This window comes from Apus apus, chromosome 7 (assembly GCF_020740795.1).
Source record: "Apus apus isolate bApuApu2 chromosome 7, bApuApu2.pri.cur, whole genome shotgun sequence".
NCBI classification, from domain to species: Eukaryota; Metazoa; Chordata; class Aves; order Apodiformes; family Apodidae; genus Apus; species Apus apus.
The window spans coordinates 3,439,124-3,452,739 of record NC_067288.1 but is presented as its reverse complement, the minus strand read 5'-3'; the positions used below and the strand labels follow the sequence as shown (position 1 = coordinate 3,452,739).

The following is a 13,616-nucleotide window of genomic DNA, read 5'->3' as shown; positions in this document are numbered from 1 at the left end:
CAGGGTACACACCCTGGCACAGGAGCTGTGTGTTACTACACTCGTTTAGGTACATGGCTTTTCCAGCCTCACATACTAACATGAGCCAGTCAGCTTCTCCAAAACTCCTGCCACCAGATATTCAGCTGTCTTGATGGTTTGGAATAGATTGAATGTAGTCTAACCCAGCCAAGTGGTGGCCTGTATTTTCAAGTGACCACTGCTATGATGTTAGTGGTGAGAAAGGAGAAGAAAAACAGCAGTTATCTCCTTTCTTGCAGTGCCTGAGGGACTTGGATAGTAACTTTGAAGTGAAAGAAGGCAAGAGCCTCACCTCTGAGCACAGCCATCTTCAGCATGGATGAGCAACATAAATGCCAACAGCCCAAGCAAGCTCCTCAGTCCACCAGTCAGAGCAAACAGCAGCAAAAGGACCCTGCAGTTCCTCAAGAGGCATCATATACATGATATACATTCCATCTCCCCAGTGAGGCTGTGTTTGCTCAGGTGACAATGATTTCGATGGCCCTGTCCTGGATTTAGCAGGTTTTGTGGTTCTGGGTTCTAGTGGAGTCTCAGCAACACACAGAGCAAGGTGAAGGTGCTGAGATGTCTCCAGCTGAGGGTGGGAGGTTAGAACTGGAGGTCTACAGTCATCCTCATCTCACAGATGAAAGAAAGACTGGGCAGGTCAAGGCTGATGCTGGAATGAAAAGCCCCAGCACACAAGTCTCCTTTTGAAGCCTTCATCCCTGGGGTTAGTCCAGAGTTGTGACCCTGTGTGTGTGTGTGGGGATATCAGCCCCTTTTCTTCAGCCAAACTGCCAGCAGGTTGTTGTCTCAGGGTTGTGCTGTAGGTGAGGTGGAGAGCTTGCCTTTGTTTTTTTCAGGAGGAATCACTGAAGAATCAGGGTGACAGAATTATTTTGGGGGAAGTGACTACGTGACATATTTTTTTCATTTTGAATATTGGAAAACCAGAACTGTTCATGGGCTTTAAAATTCATGTCCCCCTCCAGGTTGCTTTGTTTGGTTTCTTATTCCTCAGAGGGAACCATCCAAACCTACACAGTGTGTGATTTCTTGAGGAAATGCAGTAGTTTTCCAGTTGAACCTAGGCTGGAAATGCTTCTGGTAATTCATTTGTCTGAGGAATCTAAGAAAGCTTGGATGGAGCAGCAACCAAGCTGGTTCAGGGGGAGCTTTCTTCTGTTTGCAGACCCACTTGAGTTGTTTCAAAAGCTTTTTATTGGAAAGAAGAAACTTTTGATAGGCCTTCTTTGGGAGACTTGGGCTCCAGCCATTCTTCTGTGGCAGGTTCTTGTATGGTATCAAGGTCTGGAGCCTGGCCATCCTGGTCCCAGCTTCACTCTTGCTTTACTGCAGAGCTGTCTCACCAAGTCCTGTGTCTTGAGCCTCTTTGCTCCCAAGGAGCAGCCCTCCTGCAGGGTAGGATGGAGGTGATGCCATCTTTGCCTTGATTATATTTGGTACTAAAAGTCTTTCCCAAGAATGAGGACTGTGTGGGTGCAGAGCTGTGTTCTGAGTGCAGCAGGGACCTCCTGCTGTCACAGTGAGGGGTCCAGGTCCTGCATTCATCATGAGAGTCTGTTCCAGCTCCTCACCACCAACCTCTTCCTGAGGTTTCCCTAACATCCAGTGAGGATCAGAGGCAGGCACCAGGAAGGCAGTTTCAGTGGCAGTAACCACCACAAAGCCCCCTGCAGAGTATCTCTGGCCTTCAGTTTCCCCACCTATAAAACATGCTCTTTGAGACACAAGTTGCTGTTCCCTCAGGGAACTAGGAATTGTGGAAAACCACCAGGCAAGGGCTGAAATCAGATGAGCTGATCTGTCACATCCCAAGAAGAACCCTGGGTGTCAGGGAAGGTTCTTATCCTCTCCGTGGGATGTCCCAGAGCTCACTTGGTTGGGAAACAGGACTGTGCTGGAGAGGCTTGGAGGTGCTTCAGGTGGGACAGGAGCAGTGGCAAGAGCCTGTGTGTCTGGAGATACAACAAGCAGTGAGCTGGATAGAGGAGACCACCTACTCCTGTTGCTGCCAGCTCTGCTGCCAAGCACTGGCCAAACCCACAGTCTACCTGCTCATCTCCAGCCCCTGCCTTCTCTCTGCCCCACATGCTGCTGGCAGGAAGCTGAGCCACCACAGATGGCCCCCAGTTCCACGTGCAGCCACGTGTGAGATCCCAGACAGGGGCTGTCAACTCCTTGCCTTGAGCCATGCATGAAACCTCATTAAAAATGGTGTCCTCTTCCTTAACCCCTGTCACCCCTCTCTTCCCTCTTCAACTTGCCTGCATTCAAGCACCCTTATTATACATGCACTTCTAAGCAAGGAGCACTGACTTCCCCTTAATTGAGGCATAATAATTAGAGCATTAACACATTAGGAGGGTGAGACAGCATGTTTAGCTTTTGTGATTAATTATCTGAGGATTGTAATAAGTTGTTAAGACATTAATTACTCTGGCATGTTTATTGCTCTTTCTTGCAGAACAGACACTTGGTAGCAGCAAGTGCTGGTGCATCTGGGAAGACAGAAGAGGGCTGAAGGGAGGAGACCACCCACTCGTGCACAAACCAGTGAGCTCCTGAGGGTGGGGATGGGGTGGAGACTTCCCTCCTGGGTGGACCTCGGTGACCAAATAAGTTTATATCTCTCACCCCTCCAGGCAGCCACAGCTGGTTAGAAATGCTATCTGAGCCCCTTAGGATAATCTAGGACCTGGAAGGTCCTTTCTGATACTTTCATCTGAATTTGTCTCCTCTTTCAAATGAAGTGTTTCCTTCCTGATGGTTTGAGCTTCCCTCTTCATTTGGATCCTTGTGTTTCCAAGGCTGGTTAGTGTGGCTCAGGCTCTGCCTGGATCCTGCCAGGAAGGTTGGCTGTATTCCAGGCAGGCTAAAGTTCAGACCCTGTCTGAACATTCCCAGACCAACCTGTCAGAAGTGGTCTGGGAGTGAACCAGGATTCCAGTGCCCTTCCTCACCTGTTCCCTGGGTGAATTTTCTTCTGGAGAACTGGGAGGTGGGTCAGAGAAAGGTGCTGCTCCAGCAGCAGGAGAGGTTTGGGCTGCCATAGCCTCTGCTTTAGACAACAAGCTGCTCTGTGGTCCCTAGACAGCTTCACCTTCAATCAGATGAGGTCCAATGGCAAGGTCAAAGCTTGGAGTGCAGTGTGTTTGGTACAGATACCCCTGGGGACCTCTGGGCCTGGTTTCTAGGCTGTTGCTGGGTCCTCATGCTAGTGCAACCCAAGCTTATGTCTTGAGGCAGCAACTGATGGATGCAAGGGGCAGGCAGGGGGTCTTCCTCTGTTGCCTCCTGTTAGAGTTAAACCCCATGACAGTCCTGACCAGCCTTTGTCCCCCACAGGACTGACCCAGTGCTCTCTTCCCCCGTGGCTTCCACCAGCTCCAGCTGGTGTCATAGCTTCTCAGGGGCTGGGGATGCCAAATCCTGTCCCTGCATGCAAGCTGGGACCAGCCTTGTGTTGGCTGAGAGCAACCAGCTGCCTGCAGCCCCTTGCAGCCCAGCCTGGGTTTGGCTTTCCCTGCCAGGTTGCCTGATTCCTGCATTTGTGGAAAGAATCAGCCCAGCATTACCCTGCTGAGCTCCTGGGGGCAAAGCAGGTCATGACTTCTGCATTTTATCATGAAAAAGATCATTTCCTCTAGATGTCTGCAATAAGATGATGGCACTGACCTGTGATCCTGGCATTGCACAGCATTCATGATTTCCCTTTGCAGGTAATAAGCAGCAAATGTACACATTTTGGGGAGAGCTGAGTTTTATTTTTTCTTTGGTTCCTTTGAAGGCTGCTGCCTTCCTAGGCCAGGCTTAATTAGCAGCCCTCATTCTTCCCTCAAATGGAACTTGACTTCCATTGAATGAGAATTGTTCAGTGGATGGGGAGCAGCAGAGCAGTGCTGCAATATTCATATTGTTTTAATTGCAACATTAACATTTCATGCCCCTCTTGGCACACTTTCAGGTGCAGCCCTTTAGCTCAGAGCAGTGCTGTGAAAGGTTGGATCAGAACAATTAAGGTAGAGTGACTGGATTTCAGGTTTTGTGGGGTTTTTGTGGGTTGTTTTTTTTTTTTTATGAATGAGCACAACCCTGGATTCAATCCCCATCACTCCCTTCGTTGGGCAGAACAGGGATTCAAGCACCCTTGAAGTGTAAATCCTTTCTTTTTTGGAATAGATGTGCTGTAGTGCATGTTTAAGTTCTCTTTTTGCACAGCTAAAGCCCTGCAGGTACAAGAGATACATGATCCTCCAGGCACCTCCTGGGACTTGACCTTGACCAGGTGAACCAGAGAAGTCCCAAAATGCATCTGCCCAGCTGGGCCATCATCACATACAAGCTGGGGAGAGAAAAGCTATTTCCCACATCTCAATTATTCCCAGGACTCTGGAATGCTGGAGGCTGGAAATGGCACCACCAACAGATAATGACCGGGTCAGGGCAAATCCTAAATGAGCCCGAGGATTATTCTGCTCTATCCTCAAACTGCACATGGGGTTTGGTGTTCTGGCTGTGGGGTCAGGTGGGACTGACATTCTGGGAGGTGAGCAAGGAAGGCCAACCAGCAGCTCTACTAAATGCCTTCTTGGTGGTGTGCTCTGCAGATTGTGTTGCCCTGCTCGATGTGCAAACTGTTGAATTGACTTTAAAGGAGAACCAAGGGGCTGTTGTGTCCTCTTCAGCTTTCAGGAGGAAGAGGAAGGGTTGCTGGGGCTCCTTCTGCCCTGCCAGGGGATGGTGGAGCTTTGCATCCGTGCTGGCACCTGCTTGCAGGTCTGTTCTGAGGCTGGTGAGTGGGTCTGGTCTGCAGCAGGGATCTGTGCTCCCTCTCTTGCAATAACAAGTGCCACTAATCAGTCAACTTGCTAATGGGTAGCTTGGTGTGTAAGTGATACTGCTGTGAGCTCCTGGGGAGGCTGTTCAGGCTCTGAGCTGCCTTCCTGCCACTTGCTGGCAGCAGCCTGTGGAAGAACCATCTTGCTGGAAGGTGAAATCTCTTTCCCTGTGCTGGAGAGGCAGTGTGAGCATTGTGGGGATGAGTGAGCTGCCTTGCCCTGGGAGCTGGGCATGTTTCTTCCATCCCAGGGAGCACCTGAACGCATGTATGTGGCTGGGGTGGATGGCAATTCAGGCTGGAAATGTAGTGGAACCTGGGTTTGGTCACTGGAAGAGAGGCAAGGGAAGAGCACACAGCCCCTTTCCAAAGGCTTCCCAAAGGCCAACCTGCCATCTGAGTTGGCTGGCTCTCCTATGAGCCAAGCCTGCTTGAAACCTTCTCCCATTAGTACTGCGTGCAGTGGGATCCATTAATTCTTGTCTCTTGTGGATATATATATATATATAGCTTGAGTTTAGATTCTTTGTTGTCTAGTAAGCTGCTTGTGCTGAATGGAGCCTCTTCCCCTTACTGGGATATTGATAGCATCTCTCTCTCCCACACAGATTGTCTGATGCCTAATCAGGGATGATACACTGCTGTTTGGAAGGTGCTAATAATGTCTCTCCTCTGTTTGACAGTCTGTTTCTGTGAAATTTATAGGCTTTGACTGGCTCCAAGACCTCTGTGTCTCTGTCAGATCAGGTTGAAATCTGTTCTCGGTGTCAGAAGTTGCTGGGGAGTGGGCAGAGGACAGACTGATGCTGCAGGATTGCATATGCTTTGTGCTGCTTGAGAGATCAGGCTGAAAAATGTGCCCAGCTCTGCTTCCTGCAGATCTGGGGGGCCAGCTGTGGCTCAGATCACCAAGCTATGCCTGTGGGAAAGCAAACCGGTTCTGTGGGAGGAAGGTGATGAGCTCAGAGGCCACTGAGAACTGCTCTGCCCCCAGCTCTCTTGCCCTGGCTCCCGTGCTTCAGGCTATTTGGGCATGTTCTTGCTGCCTGGGGTGAGGAGAGCAAGTGCAGAGAGGTGGCCCCTTCTGGAGAACAGCCCCTGAGGACAATAAACAAGCAAGCCCAGAGCTCCTGGCTGGTGTGAAGAATGGCCCAGCTACAGCATAATGAATGCCACAGCAGGAGACAGTTTCGCTGAGGCCATTCATCCCCTTTATCACCCTGCTAACAAGCCCCAGAGGGACTTGTGAGGGACTTCTCTGGAGCAGTGGCTGAGGCAGCTGTGCTGAGGGCTGGGTGCTGGGGGTCAGGAATACACTGTGTGGCATGAGAACTCCATGGGAAACCACAGAGCAGCTCCCAGATAACAGCCTTGGGTTCAGGTGTCAGTAGTAGGGCCTGTGCAGTGGCTCTGGCTTTGCTGGCATGGGGACCATGCCCTCCTTCAAGCCACGTGTGGTGCCACCTGAGAGATCTGGATGTAAAAACCAAGCACCTGCCTTTTGAAAAGCACTTTTGGGCAGGGAGGGCCCTGCAGCACCCTCAGGAGGATTGCTTTATCCTAACTCCCAGCTCATCTAAGGTTTCAGATTGATAATATTTTAAGATTTATACAAGACCCAGCAGGAGTCTGGGGCCACCAGCACAGAGGGGAGTTGGTTCTGCTTCACTTGCAGCACAGCTGAGCCTGTGTGTGAGCCTTGTGCGAGGAGGAGAGGGCAGGAGCAGTGTGCTCTTCCTAAGAGCTGATAAAAGCTAATTCATCCCTTTCCTCCAAGACAGGGGGAAGCATTAGTGGCTGGCTGAGTGCCTCCTCCACTGTGCCAGCATGCTGGGTGCCTCCACTTTCCCCCTGGCTGGCAGCAAAGCATGTCCTCCCGTGGAGGAGAAGGCATCTCGGTCAGCCAGAGCTGCCTCTGTCAACAGGCAGCCCGTGGTGTGTGTCTGACATCCCTCCTGGGGGAGAAAAACTAGCCCTTGCAGGTGTGTCTGGGAATGAGGATGGACGTTCCTCAGGCTTCAGCTCCAAGCAAGTGCCTTTGCCTCTGCCCCAGGGCTTGGGGGGCAGCTGGTGGGAGCAGAGAAAAGCACCGTCCCTGATTTGGCTGGGGTAGGGGAGGGCCCTCAAAAGGGCTTGGAGCCCTTTGTGCCCCAGGAGGTGACCAAATAGGGTGGGGATACCCTTCAGCAAGCACCTTGTGTACTGCCCTGTGCACTGTGCAGGTATGTGGTGTTGCCCCCCTCTGTGTGCTCACCTGCCAGAGTGATTTGTGTCTGGGACATGGTGCCCAGTGGGTGAGCATTAAGCAGAGGTAATTGCCAGCAATTAGAAGTTGTTTGTTGTTGTTGGTTTTGGTGTTTTCTTTTTCCTCCTGTCTCTCTTCTCCGTTTCTCCTTCAGGTTTAGCTGTTGGAGGATGCAGTTTGTGTGGTCCATAAGCACTCCACACCCAGTGGTGCTGGCAGGTGGGGCTGGGAGAAGACAGGCAGAGAGGAGTGAACAGGGCAGGGCTGTGCTGCGTTTGGGTGTTCCCAGCAAGTGCTGGTGGTTTTGTAGGGGCAAATAAAAAAGGCAGAGGAAAGCTGCAAAGCTTTGCAGGTGAAGGGTGGAGAGAGTCCTGTAATGGGTAGTTGGGTTATTCTAGGGAGGGTAGAAACAGCAGGAGAGCGACAGTTGGTGGGGATGGTCTGGAGTGTGTTTGCAGAGCTGTGGCTCTGGAGCAGAGACTGGTGTGTCACAGAGCTGGGCATCTTCTTGAGTGCAAGCAATGCACCAGCAAAAGGATCCTAATCCTATTTTTTTTCTCTCCGTTCTTTATCCCTGGCTCTCCAAGCATTTTGAAAGGAAGCAAACGCTGCAAGACTGAAACACTTCACATCTTGAGGCTTCAGAGGCTGGTTCCAAGCCAGGCAGAGGAAGCAAGGCTGTGAGTGCTGATCCCCTGTCCTGTGCTCTGCTCCCTGGCTCCCAGTGTTCTGCACTCCAGACCTTGGCCTTTCTCCCAGGCCTCTGTACTGCCCAGGCTGATGCTGGGGGGCTCACTGGAGGGCAGTCATGTCCCACAGGGCAGCTGCAAGGCCTTTTGAGGCCACGTGGGATCAGCTGGGCTGCCTCTGGGATGTGGGGCACAGCAGCGTGTGAAAAGGCCCTTTGAAGTGGGGTTGGATTTCTAGGGGTGCACTCTGGTCCCACTCCACGAGGCCTCTGTTCCTGCCGTGGCCTGTCTCCACCTTATGGGACACTTTCCACTTGCAATCTGGAAACATCTGGCATTTGGTTTTTTTCTTCTTTTGCCAGCACCATTAAATGTCAAGTTGAAGGAAAACTTCATACATCACCTTCCTCATGGGCTGCCATTCAGCCAAGAGGAACAGAGATTAGCCTTCAATCACACAGGAGCATGGAGCTGAAGGAAACCTTCCCCTGGACACGCTGGAGAAACATTTTCATTAGAGGAGGAGAACCTGACAGAGATGAAGTGCCCCTTCACCTCGACTGCTGGACCTCTCCCCTGCCTGGCATGAGCAGGATTGGGGAGATGCTAACTGAGGGAGCTGGTGCCAGCTGCAACACTGCAACACTTTTCAGTGCTCTCTGCATCCAGATGTGAGGGACAGCTGTGACACAGCACAGCAGCACTTTGATAGCCTGGTGGGGATGGCTTTGGTTTTTCCCTGCCTATCACTGAGCACTCACTGCTGGAAGACAACTGGGTGTCAGCTGAATGGGAATGGATGCTGGGTGGCAAGCCATGTACCTGAAGGGGCACCTGCACGTGGGCCAGGAAAAGGTGTCTTTGGGTGACAAGGTCCAAGGGTCCTGCAAGACATTTTGTAGATGTAACAGGACTGCCTCTGGGGTAGCAGAAGCTGTCCCTGCTCCATGGAAAGCTGTTCCACAGCCCACCATCACAAGCATCTGCTCTCAGTCTGCATCTTCCGGGGGCAGTCGTGCTGCTCAGGACTCACTTCTGCTGTCTCCATTGCCTTGGAGAGACACATCCTGCACCCCAGCTGGGTGCCTGGCACAGACCTGTCTGTCCTGGTTACTGGGAACTAGCCAGCAGGATCCCTGCAGGTGGTGTCTGCCCTCCCCCATGTCACCTCCCTGGGGCTGGCTGCTCCTGACACCAGCAGGTTCCATCTCTTTCCCTCACCTTGCCTGGTCCTATCCTGCAGGTTGGAGGGAAATCATTTTAATTTGTGTGGCACATGCCTTTGGAAGGGGGAGGGGGGTAAAAGAAAAACCAAACAAGAGGGACTCTGGCCGTTGTGGGTATTTGTGTCTCTTTGCAAAGGATCATTAACATCTCTCTTTCTCTCCCTGCCTTTTTTTTAGCTCCCTGAAGACCACCCTGTCTTTGGGGCTGCCTGTGATGCTGCATGAACACCACAGCTCTGTGGTGAAGGCAAACCAGTGCTCAGCACTCCTTGGGACTCTGACTTGCAGGAACCTCATCTCTTCCTTTTGCCCAACGCCTACAAAGCCCTCTGAGAAGAGGTTTCCTGGCAGGGAGCGTGGCAGGCTCAGAGATGTTAATGTCTTCTGGGATGGGTTTTATCAGAAATGTGATTTGAGCTTCCTGAGAGGGAGGTGTGACAGCCTGGCAGCTAGGGCTTTTGTTTTGGACACAGAATCAGGTGGCTTCTAGATTTGGAGCATTCTCCTGTTAAGGTACCACCCTCCTTCATTTGAGAATTGAGAGCAGCCAAAACTAGAGGAAAGTCTGGCTCCTGAGCTTTCTTCTCTTGAACCTTTCACCTGCCTTGTTTTCCCTTCTCTCCTGCAATCTCAGCTGGCTGAGTTTCAGCCTATTGAAAGGAAAGACACGAGCTGGCTTACAGAGGGAGTGACACCTGGCATGGGATAAATCTGGAGGCAGTGAGACTGGGGAGAGTCAAGTCAGCTGCTTGGACACCTCTGTTACAGAGCCAGGCTGCCTGGGGATGAATCTTTCTTGAAGCATGTGTTCCTGGATGACGTTTCTACAAGGTCCTGGCTGAAACCTTTGGCCCTGTGGTCCCTTGTTCCCAGGGCAAGGGGTGTCAATGTCAGCTGGAAGTGCCACAGGCAGCAGGGCTGGATGGTGCTTGATGCACCTCTGGTGAGTCTAAACACTTGGACTTTGGCACCAGAAACTCTTCAGGCTTTGGTGTCTTCAGCTTACAGACACGTGATGTTTTGCAAGGGAAACGTTGGCTTCTGCTTTGTTTCTCATGTCAGAAACAAAGAGGATGCAACAGAGATCGAATGAAATCCTCCTTGGAGTTGTCCAGAAGGATGGATGACTGCAAGGTAAGATCACCTTATGTCTCTGGACAAGCAAGATCTACTTAGTAACCTGGTGATATAATGCACTGGCTCTGCTTTGTGCAGAGGCTGGGAGCCCAGGGGAGGTTTGGGGTTACTAAGAAGGCTGGGCAGAGTTTCCTGCCCTCACCACTCCTTTCCTGTATCGCTGTCAACTTCGATTTGACATCCAGAGAGTGATGTTATGGCTGGCAGTGACAATGGCAGAATGTCACTGGCAGAGGTGAAATGTTTCCACTGGTGAGGGTGCTCCTTTCTTTCCCTTCCCCTTGGCTTACCCCAGGAGTGGCTGGCTCCCCGTGCCAAGCAGGGCGGGCACACGTGTTGCCCAGGGGACGGGCTGAGCATCGCTTCCCACGCTGTGCTGCTCAGCAGCTCCACGTCACTGAGGCCTCTTTGCTGCCTGGGTGACCCGGGGCAGAGAGCAAACCCGTGTCACTGGCTGAGACCAACTGGGGCCAGTGAGAGCTGCTGCCTCGGCCACCGTGGGGAGCGCCGCGTGGAGCGGGTGTTTGCCGTGGTGTCCTCATACCAGCAGGACATCTGCCAGGGATGTCCCCTCAAAGCCCTGGGAGCTATCTCTACTCTTTGAGGGCCAGGCCTGAGCTAAGACAAGGGCTGAGGTGTGTATGTAAATGTGTTCATGGTTAATGTTCTCCACAGGCTGTGGCTCACCTCTGAATGGGAGCTAATCTGTAGAAGAGTGCCTGTGCCCACACCTCTGCCAGACATCTGTCCTTGAGGGCTAGTTCAGCAGAGCCTTAAGTGCTCTTCTGGGCCCAGCTTTCGTTTTCCAGATGGTTATGGAGGAGAGAATGAAGGGACCTGCTGCTTGCCAGGCCAGGCTAGGAAACAGAGGCAGGAGGCAGGCCTCCCTGCACTTAAAAATCCAAGAGTTTAATCAGATTCTGGTTCTCTATTAGTCTTGATCCTGTCTTGCACCTCTTCCGGCTGCTGCCTGAGCCTGTCATTGTTTTGTGATTGTTTTGTGTGGTGGTTTTTTGTGTGGTTTTGTGGTGTGTTTTTTTTTTTGCTTTTCCCCTTTTTCCCCTCACCTTATGAAAAATGGCTTTGCCATCTGCATCTGTTGGGAGCCCGCCGAGCGGGGTGCGCGGCTCAGTGAAGCTACAAATGTGTGCTTGGATGCTGGTCCCCTCTGACAGGCCAGAGATGGATGCCAAACGTGCAATGAGAAGAGTGTGTTCCCTTCCTTCGTTGCTGCTGCCTCTGGTGGTTGTTTTTCTTATCCCGAGGAGGTGTGAGAGTCGCCTCTGGGAGCAGAGCTTCCTTCTGCTCCTCTTCCGCCGTGCCCACGTTGAGTTCTTGGTCATCCATCATCAGGTGAGTTCTCATTCCCACATCTCAGCTGCTGACCAGAATGCTGGGGAAGGGGTAACCATTTTACCCTGCTTTTTCCTACCAACTTTTTCCCTCTCCCATTTGTACCTCACCCCCCCAGGCCCATTACAAACCAATTGCCATGCTGGGGCTTGAGGGCATTTGTCTTTGCTTGCTAGTCGAGGTACTTCTGGAGACAGGTGAGCATGGGGTAGAAGGTGGGGAATTGTCTGATCTTAGTCAAGTGGCTTAAAATGTGATTTTGATGGCAAGTTTACATGGAATGGAAGTTGTGCAGGGCTCCCCATACAATGTGCTGAAAGCACACAAGCTCTCCTGCACCTCCCTGCCTCGATGTGTCCCCTTTCCTTGCTGTAGGTGACCAGAGCTGTGGGGCTCTGCAAGGAGGAACAGACCAGCTGGGAGGTGCTCAGATGCCCTAACTCTGCAGAGTCACCCAGGTACCACAAAGAGATGACAACCTGCCTTCACACACGTGGATTTGCTCACCTCCTCCTGCCACTTCCCTGGCCTCCATGTGCAAAGAAGCTTTCAGCCAGGTGGGCTCAGAGGAGCCAGCAGGTGGAAAATGAAGTGAGTCTCTCCGTGCTCTTGCCACAGCTATCTGGTCAGGGAGGGGGAATTTGCTGGGAGGCCAGACCCCTTTGAGGTCTTTGGCAGGAGGAGAGAGCAGGCAGCTTGTGTTGTTTGACAAGCAGATGGATGTTCAGCGGGGGCCCAAGAAAAACCCTCTCACTCCAGGCTCTCTCTGAGCCCTCCAAAGTCAGCATCGTGCTGACGAAAAGCCTCACGACTGATGCTCAGCTTGAACCACCTCTTTCAGGCCCCTGGTCTGGGGAGCAGGGACGTTCCCCTCCTGCGGGTGGATCCTGGGAGGAACCAGCTGCGTGCCAGGTCGGAGCAGGAGCCGTGGAGGAGGGAGGAGGGTGAGGGATGGCAGATTCTTCTGGCGCCTCCAGCCCCGCCGGGCTCTTGGCGAGCGAGCGCTCGGCTGCTTTGAAAGCTCTTAGTGCTCCTGCAGGTGGGAACCAATTTGTCTGCCCTCCTGCCCAGGTGCCATCTGTTCGCAGGGTTGCCCGTGGGCTGGATGAGCATGGTGGGGATGGGGCTGCTTGGGGGGTGGGGAGGGATGAGCTGAGAACTTTTCCTGGGGGTAACTTCAGCTCTCCCGCTGCTGCCGCCCTTCCCCTCTTCCCGGCGTCGCGGCGGGGGAACCAGAGCCTGGCAGTGGCTGCTCCTGGAGCGTGAGAGGGAGCCCAGGCACTGCTCATAGCAAGGTATCATTTCAATGCTCGTTTCCCACCAGTTTGCTCCCGCTGGGGAAGGCTCAGCCTGGGTGGAGGGAAGTCATTAGCAGATGGAGGCGTTGTTCTGCACCTCCAGAAGAACAGAACCCTTCCTGAGAGCAGATGATTATCCACCCCTGGGAGCACTGGTAGCTTGGGGCCAATCTCCAGTGGACATGAAAGAGAGGGAGAGGGATGCTTTGTTCCAAGGTGTCTTCCTGTAAGGATTTCTCAAGTGCTTTGGCTTGAATTTGGGGTTTGCTGCTCGTTGCCAGCCCCTCTGTGGGTTGTGGCCAAAGAGATCCTCAGAGGGCTGGCAGGGCTGCAAGCTGGTGGCATTGGTCATCCTTTGAACAAAGGAGCCAAGCAGGGTTTGGTTTAGCAGCTGTCTTTTCGTGAGGAGCTCCCCAGCTCTGGAGCCTGGAGGTCCCTGTTGGGTGATGGGCTTCGGAGTTGGGAAGTTTTGAAGCCATTCTGGAGGTGCACAAGAGCCAACAAAGAAACCTGCCCTTTTGTCAGGAGAACAAGCTCAGCTGTCCCAAGCTGGAGAGCTGGTAGGCGAAACCAGTGGCTGAGCTTGGAGTCATGAAGGGAGCAGAACAGTTTCTCCACACTTTGCGAGGTGGGAATCCCATCCCAATCTCTTGATCTGCCTCCTCGTGGTTACCAAGTAGAAGTGCTTGTGCTGCTCCCCAGCCTGGTGCAGTTGTCTGGGAGCTCTTGTGGAGTTTGAATGGAGATGACTGGCTGTGATGAGAGTGTAGGGCCCTTTTGGGGTCGTGTTGGCAGCAATCG

General features: G+C 52.6%; 1 long non-coding RNA gene across 1 annotated transcript; it reads left to right on the top strand.

The window, feature by feature from the left end:
• Positions 1-285: 285 nt before the first annotated feature.
• On the top strand, positions 286-8,820 carry LOC127387099 (uncharacterized). Its single transcript, XR_007890047.1, has 4 exons — positions 286-486; positions 2,495-2,583; positions 7,700-7,792; positions 8,164-8,820. It is a non-coding gene; the product is annotated as an uncharacterized LOC127387099 (long non-coding RNA).
• Positions 8,821-13,616: the final 4,796 nt, after the last annotated feature.